Consider the following 11,237-nt stretch of genomic DNA (forward strand, 5'->3'; position numbering starts at 1 on the left):
AAAGGACGTATAGCATTGGAGGCTTGGCATTCATGTGATCTATTTCCCTTCCTTAGATAGGTGTATATATACACTCAGTTTTTCAAACTTGGTTTTATCTGATGTTTTCATTAAGAAGATGAAGGCACTTATCTTTTACGTATTTTTATCAGCATTTCAATATTAAAGCACCCTTTTATCGTGAGGTGTGGCTCCAGATGTATCGTGTCCATACTTTAAACTACCTAGGCATCTTATGATCATTGTGATCACTGGCCTAGTATTGCTTTTATGTTCCTACTAGTTAATTCCTGATTTCAAATTATGTTGTAAATAGTTAACTTAATTGATTTGTTTAAGGAGCAATATTAAACTAAACTTGAAATTAAGAACAGATAGAATAGTTGTTTGTGATAAACAGGCCCCAGTGGCCTAATGGATAAGGCATTGGCTTCCTAAGCCAGGGATTGTGGGTTTGAGTCCCATCTGGGGTGATATAATCTTTCCTTTGATAACCTCATCACCACAGTAGTCAGGAAATCCTTCTACATGGCACACCTCATCACAAAAGGGTTTTCCTCTAGAAAAAAGAAGGACATTGTTCCTCTCTACTAATCCCTTATCAGACCCATTATAGAGTACAATGCCCCATTTGGCATGTATCTTACAAGACACCTACAACAATTGGAAAGGCCACAGAAATACCTCACTAAGAGGATTACTGGCCTCAAACAGATGCCATAAGCAGACCGTCTCAAAAAACTCCAGCTCTACTCTGTCGCATATTGCCTACTCAGAGGCGATCTCTGTCCCTAACATACAAATCTATGTGAAACCCAGAGCTGTTGGACATGCTACACTTAAAGAAATACCAATCTCTTTGAACCACATGCTGCAGGGACATAAACCCTGTCACCACAATAAACAGAAGATGTTGGAGGGATAGATTCCTGTCCCAGATACTTCCCATACTCTGGAACAAACTACCCATTCATGTCAAGCAAAGTTCCTCACTGGCCCTCTAAGAAAAATCTTGACGACTGGATGGGAAATAGAAAATTCACCCCAGGAATCACTTCTGCAGCATTGCTTGACAGAGCACAGGAAAATAATTTTCTTGGCTGGCAAAAGCCAGGGAACCTTTTTGGCTAGGCTTATATAGGCCCCAGGGCTGACAGCCTAGTACCTGCCTATGAACCTAAATATACATTTACACACTTAATAACGGCAAGTTACTAGACGTTAACTATAAACACTGATTGTCTGGCATAAGGGTTGCTTACTTATATTGTATAAACATATGAATATAAAATGGTTGCTTTGGCAATCAGTGCCAAAATAACAAGTGTGCCATACATCACTAGTTTCTCAACAACTCATTTCACTGTTCAGACTGCAGGGACACCTTCTGAACTGACTTATGTAGTTTCCTGAAGACTCCTATTTGATATCTTTTTTTTTATCCAGAGGTCAGTAATCTAGCTTGCTCTGTGAGTACTGGCCATTAGATACCCAAGAAAATAGTTGTGGTATAAAGTCATGAATAGATTGTTATGTTCTCTGGGTATGCTCCTTGGTTTCCTTATTTCCTCAGGGGTTCCACCTGTGCATCTCTTGGACAGGGGCAACTGGTGCTGATTTTAGTGTCTGCTTGAACCAGACACCCTTGGGAACATGGGGTGAACATGGCTAGGCTTTTAAGGGCCCTGTGGCCTTTAGTCTAGTAACCTTCTATGATCCTAAGACTTACCTATTTCTCACTGGTTGCTGTGCAACCTTGCCTCATTTTAGATAACCTGCCTGATTTGTATTTCTTTCTCTTGCTACACCCCTGTTAATAGTGACCCTAGCAGATTCAGGCCCACAATAACTAGTACATTCTCCATGCTCAACAGTAACTATGCCACAAGAACCATAATTTTTCATACACGTGGATGATAAACTATCTGTGTAAATGTAATGCATGTTAAACATAATTTATATTACCTGTGTATGGCACTACTAAGTACACTGTTTATCACAAGTCTATTGCTAAGGAATAATATAACCTTTCTTTCTTACTGTCCTAAAAGTGATGAAGCCTTGGCAAGGACCTGTTAGGCAGAATGAACTGTAAGGAGACACACAAATACTCCTGGAATACACTAGTTGCCAAGGCGCTAGAGTGTTTGTGTGTTTTAATAAACCTTTATTCTGGACTCCTTTTGTCATGGTTTTTCTCCTCCATGGTATTTGGACGAGTTTCTCCTTTTATTTGTTATTTTATATAGAATGAACTGTATGCCCTTCATCTGTGGCATCAGTAACCATTTCAAAGAACTCAATCAAGATGAGTAGGTATGATCTGCCTTTTACAAAGGCAGACTAGTATGTATTCCAAATATAAGGTCACCTATATTATTGTTTGTTAGTTCAGGTATATGTTCCATAGACCAGCAGATAATACTATACTAATAGGCCTGTAATTCCTATGATCATTAGAGCAAGGTTTTAAAAATGTAATATCTGTTGAAACAAACTACACATTAAATGTAAACTGAAGACAGAGACCAAGAATCTCAAAGATGGTACAACAGCATACTTACTAAAGATACACAGTTAATAAGAGAGCTTACAGTCTACTGTTAACTGTGTTATCTGGATAAAAAATACTATCAGTATATAAATATTGGGATGTAAAAACAATATTTGAAATGTTTTGGGCTGTAAAAATAATGTTTGAAACGTTTAAGTATCAAAAGAAGTTTGGTATTACACTGTTTCAGTAGCTTGGAATCCGTTTTTTTCTTTTTCAGTATTTTGAGATCAGTATGAGCAAAGTCCAAACAAAGATATTTGTGTACCTGTGCGTGCATGTATATAGGAGGTGTGACTCATTCTTAATGATTAGTTAGCAAATCAATATTCCTTCAGCGAACACCAGCAGCAGCTAGCACAAATTAACACCAAAGGCAATGCAGAAGCTGTGCTATGCCTGCTGAAGCATGTATCCTTTACTTTGGTGCCAAGCAGGAAGGACTTCAATATATGTTTAAAGGCTCTGGGTCCAAACACAGGTTACAGGATGACTACTGTGAAAGCAAACATTTCACAAGTAAAAGGAATTGCAGAAGGTGTCAGATACAAAAGGGAAAACTTTCCTGTGCTTGAAATTTTTATATATATATATATATATATATATATATATATAGTTGCAGGTACTTATTTTGAATGTTCAGAATATCAAACATTCCTTTTGCTTAGTTTTGCTGTCAGAATGTATAAGTTCATGGTACACTGAGGAGTAGGAATTTGCCCCTTCCCCTTTTCTTGTTGGAGCTTGGAATTGGCATATATAATTTTCATGGAGAGCAAACCATATCCAGCACTAGACAACTTAAGCAGTCTCCTAAGGCTCGCTGGCTGGGAAGAATGGTGTGTGTGTGTGTGTGTGTGTGTGTGTGTGTGTGTGTGTGTGTGTGTGTGTGTGTGTGTGTGTGTGTGCGTGTGTGTGCGCGTGTGTGTGTGAGTGTGATGCCCTTGTTAGGGATGACAGATTAGATCATTTGCTTAGCCTTAAGCCCTGTACCTTGGATACAAGAGCATGAATCATTTACAACGACCAAACTACTCAAAAATATGAGTTTCAGAGCATTGTTAAGATACTGTGAGCTTCGATGCATTTTCAAGTTACTGTGAGCTTCAAGGAAAGAGAAGTTTACTGCTGCTCATGTTGTCTGTTTTTAATGTCCAACTGTTTTGTTTAGTAAATGGTCATCACTGTTTGTGCTATATGATTTGAAAGCAGTGTTAGTAGAATAACAGCTAGAATACTTGCTTTTGATGCAGAAGGCTGTGTGTTCTACTTCCACATCATGATTGATGATTGATTGCTGTGTTGTACTTTTAAGGGGGGGGGGGGCTGCTGCAATTCTGGGTGTGTTCTCCTTTAGATGAGATGCCTAGTAACTATGAACCTGTTGTTGGCTTGCCATCCACTCCCTGTTGCATAGTTACCAGCTTACCAATTATTTTTAAAGTAACATAGGCAACTTCTTCATCAAGGGCAGTAGGCACTGAATTTGTAGATGGAACACTGAAATATAAGGTTGTTTGCCAGCAGCAACCTCTTCTTTAGTTACAGATTTCTTTCATGTGAAATTATTCAGATAACTTTTACTTCTACATAGTTGTGCATATTGACTGATATTGGTGGATTGTAATGACAGAAGGTTGAGTGGCCTTTTATGGTTGAAATGTTCTGGAATAAGCAGTTTTGTCATTACTGGTTCACAGGTTTTGTTTCAATGCTTACTGGAAAAATGTTCAAAACTACACATTTAAATTACACTCTAACAAGTGGTGCTGTATTATACAAGGAATAAAATTTAATATATTCAGAATGGTGAATCAAAGAACACATGCATGTATGCATGGTCCTAAAATGTGTGCGAGGGGCCTGTGGTTTGAAAACAGTCCAAAGGTAAACAATCTGCCACTGTCCAGATGCATTTTCATTGAATGTGGGTTGCAATGTTGTTTCAATGAATGTGAGTTTCAAGAGCACAGAATTTTACTGTTCATACTAAATCTGTTTTCATTGTGAGACTGTATTATTGTATCAGTGTTAAGCTATAAAATTTGAAATAAAAGTTTAATTTAAATCCAAATATTGTAATCATTGTAGAAGTAAAGAAGAAACTAGTCTGCACACTGAGAGGTTTGACCAGTGTTTATGGTAACTGGGGAGAAATAACCATGTAATGGGACACTGAAATGGCTGCTGGGGGAGCTGATTTGGGGTGCAACGATCCAGTACCCTACCTAGTGCACCATTTGACAATGATTCAGCTCTGGGGGCATACAGAAAATAGATGTTAAAAGTTTTTTTTTTCTTTTGTAGGTGTTTTACTTTTTTAAGTTTTAATCTTTTGAGATCAATAATTTGAGGTACAAGTTTTTCTTATTTGAAAAGAGAAGATATAATTATATATATTTGTGTGTATATATCTCCGCTCTACAGACAAATCACTCATCAGTATCTCAAAGGCTAACAACACTGCAGGTAAAGCACTATTCTCTCACACCATAGCCATAATCTGGACTTCTGCTCTAATTTCTGCTTCTACTACTACTCAGTTCAAAAACTCACTCACATCACACTTAATAAATACCTGGTTATGCCCATGTATTACATAATTGCCCTGTCTTACCACTCTATATACTTCACTTCCTATAACACCTAATGCAGTATCTGCTACAGTTTTAAGAAACACTTTACTGCTGCAAGAATTTGTATTACTACATAATCTCTTGTTGTTTAATACTAGCCAAACTATGTTAACTTAAATTATCTCTGTATATATATTTTCTTGTTTTTGCTTATTAGCATATTGTGATTTTTTTACTTTATTTTTTTCTTATTGTATAATTTTTTTATCTCAATGTGGAGCTTTTCTCCCCAGGCCTCCACTGAAAATGGACCTGTGTCCAGTCGGACTATCCCGGTAAACACATGTAAAATAAATATATATATATATATATATATATATATATATATATATATATATATATATATTTATAGACAGATATGGATGTATTATTTGTGATAGAACAATCACAATGTCGATGTTCATTATATCAACATACAAATACTGAAATGCAACATGATGTTGACACACTGTGCACATTCTCTGAGTATTACTTCTGAACAAGCTAAACCAGCAGTAAGCTACCCTGTGCCCCCCACACCCACTGTTAATTATATAGTCTAACTCTGAGACCAAACAATCCTTGGGGAAAAGGAATATTTCCCTAACCGGAAATTGTCAGTTTTTTATACCTGTTGACCATCTGTCTCTGTCGAACACATGGTGTCGACCAAACATTGATGTTGTGATTGTTCAATCATAAATAAAAGAATCATATATAATATAATGCATATATATGTGTGTGTGTGTGTGTGTGTGTGTGTGTGTGTGTATATATATATATATATATATATATATATATATATATACACACACACATATATATATATATATATATATATATATAGACACACACATACACATCTACACGTGAGGAAACTGTTATGTTATCGGCCCTAAGTACACAATCATATTTTGACCGTCTACTATGCATTTCTGTGCTACATAATCATATTTACTTCTCTTCCTTTTATTAATGTGTGTATAGTGTGATACTTCATGTACAATATGACTTTTATAGTTTATTTGCTTCTGGCTCAGCTTTGACAAAAAAAAAGCCGTTTACTTCTCCAGTCAATGCATAATTGAACAATTAAAATAATTAATTAAATCAACGGATTTCCTTACACAAGTAGCATAAAAGAATCCTATTTAGTACCCTACAGTGATAGAAAGCATTTCACTAAATTCATTTTCATAAAAACAACTAGCAAATGTAGTAAAACATCTGCGTCATGCAATTAGAAACTTCAAGAGATACCACTTACCAGCAGCTTCCTAGTGTATTTTCACATGGGAAAAAAAAAAACAAAATGTTGAAGTTAAATTATGCATCTTGGGATATGTTCGGGTTCTTTTCTGTATTATCACAGATCTCAGACTTCTTGACAAAATACAGACACACACACAAGCCAGTGATAGTTATGGCTACACCATTTACTAATATGGCAGCAACTACCTAGACAGGAATCATGTGACACCCAACATGCAGATTAGCTTTATGGATAAATTAAACTTTAAAATTGTATACTACTTTATACAGTAAATTCTCAGTTAACCGGCACCCATGGGGATTGGTTGATGCCTGATGACTGTAGTTTCTGTTTGCTTGAGAGTTACTATTAAAACTAGGCCTGACTATTACTGTACTCTATGCTATTTGTTTGATTTGACTTGTTCTTAGGTTGGAGAGAGAGGGAATTTATTCTTAACTTCCTTTTTAAAACTCTAAAAACCTAAAAATGTATAGCATGTTTCTGGGGGGGGGGGGGGGGGCAGAAAATGCAACATGTGAAAATGTTACTATATTTCTTTGATATTTTTTTGCTGGTTGCTTGAGTTCCAGTTAACTGAGACTTTGCTGTACGTTATGACTTGCATACACAATTATAGATAACAATAACCATTTGGTATACTAGGGTTGTCAAAGAATACATTTTCTTAAAATTTCAATCATCTAGCTGGTTATATGGCAACACAGCACATTTAAAGAATGCACAGTTCTACTTAGCAGCTCTAGATGTCAATCTTCATTATCGTATCAGGTAGCATAATCTTTCTACCTTCTTGGTGTCTTGATAAACTTTCCTACCAGATGAATTTACAGCCATTACTGGTAACGTCAGGTGCTTCAGAGTCACAATATGGTACATAAGTAAATCAGGTAGTAGAGGAGAGGATTTGATTCTATGTCACATTTGCAACAGTTCTTTAACTCAGAAACAGTCCTCTAACAGGCACTCATGTTGGTTCCTGTTGTCAGTCCTCCAAATAAGGTAATTTCAGTGGCAAACTGCATCTTGACATTGAAGGCAATCCCATTACGTACAAAATGTTGTCTGTAACAGCTCAGAGCATACCTAGCTGTAGTTTCAATTTAGGATCTGTGTTTGACAGAAGCAGTTTCTTGTTGTTCTGAGTGTTTGTCGTAGATTTTGGAATCTGATAACATCTCCCGTTGAAATGTACACATGCATGCAGACTAATTTATCATAACAGCATTTCTGATTTTACATTTGGTATGTTCTCCTGTTGAAATGTACACATGCATTCAGACTAATTTATCATGACTATAATTTAGTATCACCCTAGCCTTGAGTAGCATCCTGCCTTCGCCCAGAATGATACCACAATATAAGGACAAAATGATTGACTTCAACAATTGGCTAAGCTTCTGGTGTCATTCAAAGGGGATCCAGTATCTGTCGGCCTGGGATGACATGATCAACAGACCACGATGCTTTGCCAGAGATGGTCTGCACCTGTCGCCCCTGGTATTCAGGTTACTGGCTAAGGCTCTTGCCACCCCTATAGTGCCTTTTTTAGGCAAACTTCAATGGACAAAACCACCACCATAACAGGTACAAGCATGCAAAATCTGAAGGTAATGTTACTCAATGCTAGAAGTCTAAACCTCAAAATGCACACTCTCGAGGCACTCCTAAAAATGGAGAACATCAATATCTGTGCAGTAACTGAGACCTGGTTCAAGGCTCCAGAGAGCACCCCTGCAATACCAGGCTACAACTCTTACCACACTTTTCGGCCACCAAACCAGGATCGAAACACTAAAGGTGGAGGAGTGTCCATATTCACCAAGGATATTCACACCACCAGGCTAGTTGCCCAACACAGTGCATCTGAAATTCTCCAGGTGCAGCTAACACTAGGTAAGACTGCAATCCAAATTGTAGCTTGCTACATATCCCCCACCATGCCCCAAGATTCTCACTACACCTTTCTAAACATACTGGAAAATATTAAGATACAACCAAACACCCTAATACTGGGTGATTTCAACTACCCTGCCATTAACTAGGAAAATTACTCATGCACCAACACCTTTGCCAACGCCCTGGATCAACTAATCCATAGTCCCACCAGGGGGTCCAATATCCTAGACCTGGTAATTACCAACATGGGAAATCGATGTCCCACACCTATGGTCACCCCCTCGTTGGTCAGGTCAGACCATAAGCTAATCACCCTTAACATCCACATCCCACTCCCACTCCCTAGTAAGGAAACCTCCATACAAAACTTCTCCAAAGCCAACTTCATGCTACTCAAGTCAGAAGTGATAAACGTCATGACACCCATGCAGATGGGAACTGAAAGTTCGACTGCTGAGTCCTAATCTAAGGCACTGTACAAGCACATCCACTCATGCATGAATCGTGCCATCCCAAATAGAACCAAGATGCTCTCCTCCAAAAAAGGAAGCCAATCTGGTGGTCCCCTGCCATAAACAAACTTTACATCAAAAGGAAGAAACTGTTGCAGAAAAGAGGAAAATCCCACAATGCAAAAAATTCCCTTACCAGCCTCAGTAAGAAGCTGAGATCCCTCATAAAATCCTCCAAAGCTAGTTACGAAAATAAAATTGCCAAAGATACCAAAGACAACTACAAGGCATTCTATAACTACATCAATAATCTAAATGGCAATGCTCAGATCTGCTCTGAACTACAACAGAATGGCATTAAATATACTGATCCCAAGGATATTGCCAACATCCTGGCAGATCGATTCAGTGCCAGCTTCACCCCCCTCTCACACCCTAAATGGCCCATCTCAATACCAGAAGATTGCCAAATTCCAGTAATAACGGCCACACAGTTAAATAAATGCACTCTCCAAAGCTAAGAATGCAGCATCCATGGGACCAGATGACATCCCAGGCTGTGTACTACATGAACTACAAAATGAACTGGCACCTCACATAAGTGTCATGTTTAATCATACCCTCACCTCAGGCTTCGTGCCCACTGAGTCACGCACAGCTACAGTTATCCCACTCCACAAGGGGGGATCCACCTTGGATCCCGGGAACTACTGCCCCATCAATCTGACAAGCCTGATCTGCAAGGCCATGGAACGTATTATCATGGAACTTATAAACAAAGATATTATCAACCTTCAAACACTGGACCCCACCCAGTTTGGGTTTGTGAAGGGCCGATCTTGTCTCCTGAACCTGATTGACTTCTTCAAATCAGTCTCCAGAGCAGTGGATGAGGGTAAGGCAGTCCACACAGCCTATCTGGACCTCACCAAGGCCTTTGACACCATCCCCAACTCTGGAATCATAGATAAACTTACTAAACTTGGCATTAATCCCTACGTCACTCGATGGGTTGCCAACTGGCTTACTGACAGAACCCACGCTGTAAAAGTAACTGACTCCAAATCCAGCTTCAGACAAGTGACAAGTGGAGTACCTCAGGGTTCAGTCCTGGGACCGCTCTTGTTTGGCATCTACTTCTCTGAAGTACAGGCCAACACTAAGGGACTCTGGCTAACAAAGTTCGCAGATGACTGCAAACAGGGAGCCATTACTGAATCCCCAAATTATGTGGATACTCTACAAAAGGGCCTTACAGAAACAGATGCTTGTTGCCAGAGTCATGGGCTCAAGCTCAATGCCAAGAAATATATAGTTATCCCCTTTGGGAAAAAACATGTACCCATGAATTACCACATAGGTGGCAGTACACTAAACACCGAAAGTGTGATAACAGACTTAGAGACACAGGTGGACAGTGGTCTCACCTTCAATAACCACTTTGCCACAACAGTCAGGAAATCCTTCTATGTGGCACACCTCATTACTAAGGGCTTTTCATCCAGAAAAAGGAGGTCATTGTCCCAATGTACTCATCCCTCATTAGACCCATTATAGAATACAACGCCGCATTTGGTATGTACCTCTCAAGACATCTGCAACAACTGGAAAGGCCACAGAAATAGCTCACTAAAAGAATCACAGGCCTAAAGCAGATGCCCTATGCTGACCTCCTTAAAAAACTCCAGCTATACTCTGTCGCATATTGTCTACTCAGACGCGATCTCTGCTTAACATACAAGGCCATGTCAAACCCAGAGCTGTTGGATATGCTACACTTAAAGAAATCCCAATCCCTCAGAGCCACATGCTCCAGGGATCTAAACCTTGTCATCACAATAAGCAAAACATGCTGGAGGGATAGGTTCCTGGCCCAGAGACTCCCCAGACTCTGGAATAGACTGCCCATACATGTCAAGCAGAGCACCTCCTTGGCCCTCTTCAAAAGGAACTTTGACGATTGGATGGGAGAAAGGAAATTCACCCCAGGGATCACGTCAGTCGCCCTGCTAGACAGGGGTCCAGGGAAGTAAATAGAGTGGGAAGAAATAGCCAGGGAATTGTTATAGCTAGACTTGTATAAGCCCTAGCACCAACCTATGAACCTATGATAACAGTACTTCTGATTTTACATTTGGTATTTTATCCTGGTTGAAATGTACACATGCATGCAGACTTGATTTATCATGATAGCACTTCGGATTTTACATTTGGTATGTTCTCCTGTTTGAGATGTACACATGCATGCAGACTTGATTTATCATAACAGTATTTCTGATTTTACATTTGGTATGTTCTCCTGGTTGAAATGCACACTTGTGAAGACCTGATTTATTGTAATAGTATTTCTTATTTTACATTTGGTATGTTCTCTTGGTTGAAATGCACACATGCTTGCAGACCTGATTTATCATAACAGTATTTCTGATTTTACATTTGGTATG

The 11,237-nt window shown here is 38.8% G+C and overlaps 1 non-coding gene across 1 annotated transcript; it reads left to right on the forward strand.

The window, feature by feature from the left end:
- The first annotated feature begins 400 nt into the window (after positions 1–400).
- On the forward strand, positions 401–473 carry TRNAR-CCU. Its single transcript has one exon. It is a non-coding gene; the product is annotated as a tRNA-Arg (tRNA).
- Positions 474–11,237: the final 10,764 nt, after the last annotated feature.

This window comes from Protopterus annectens, chromosome 1.part1 (genome assembly GCF_019279795.1).
Source record: "Protopterus annectens isolate FY-2018-M chromosome 1.part1, PAN1.0, whole genome shotgun sequence".
Lineage (NCBI taxonomy): Eukaryota > Metazoa > Chordata > Ceratodontiformes > Protopteridae > Protopterus > Protopterus annectens.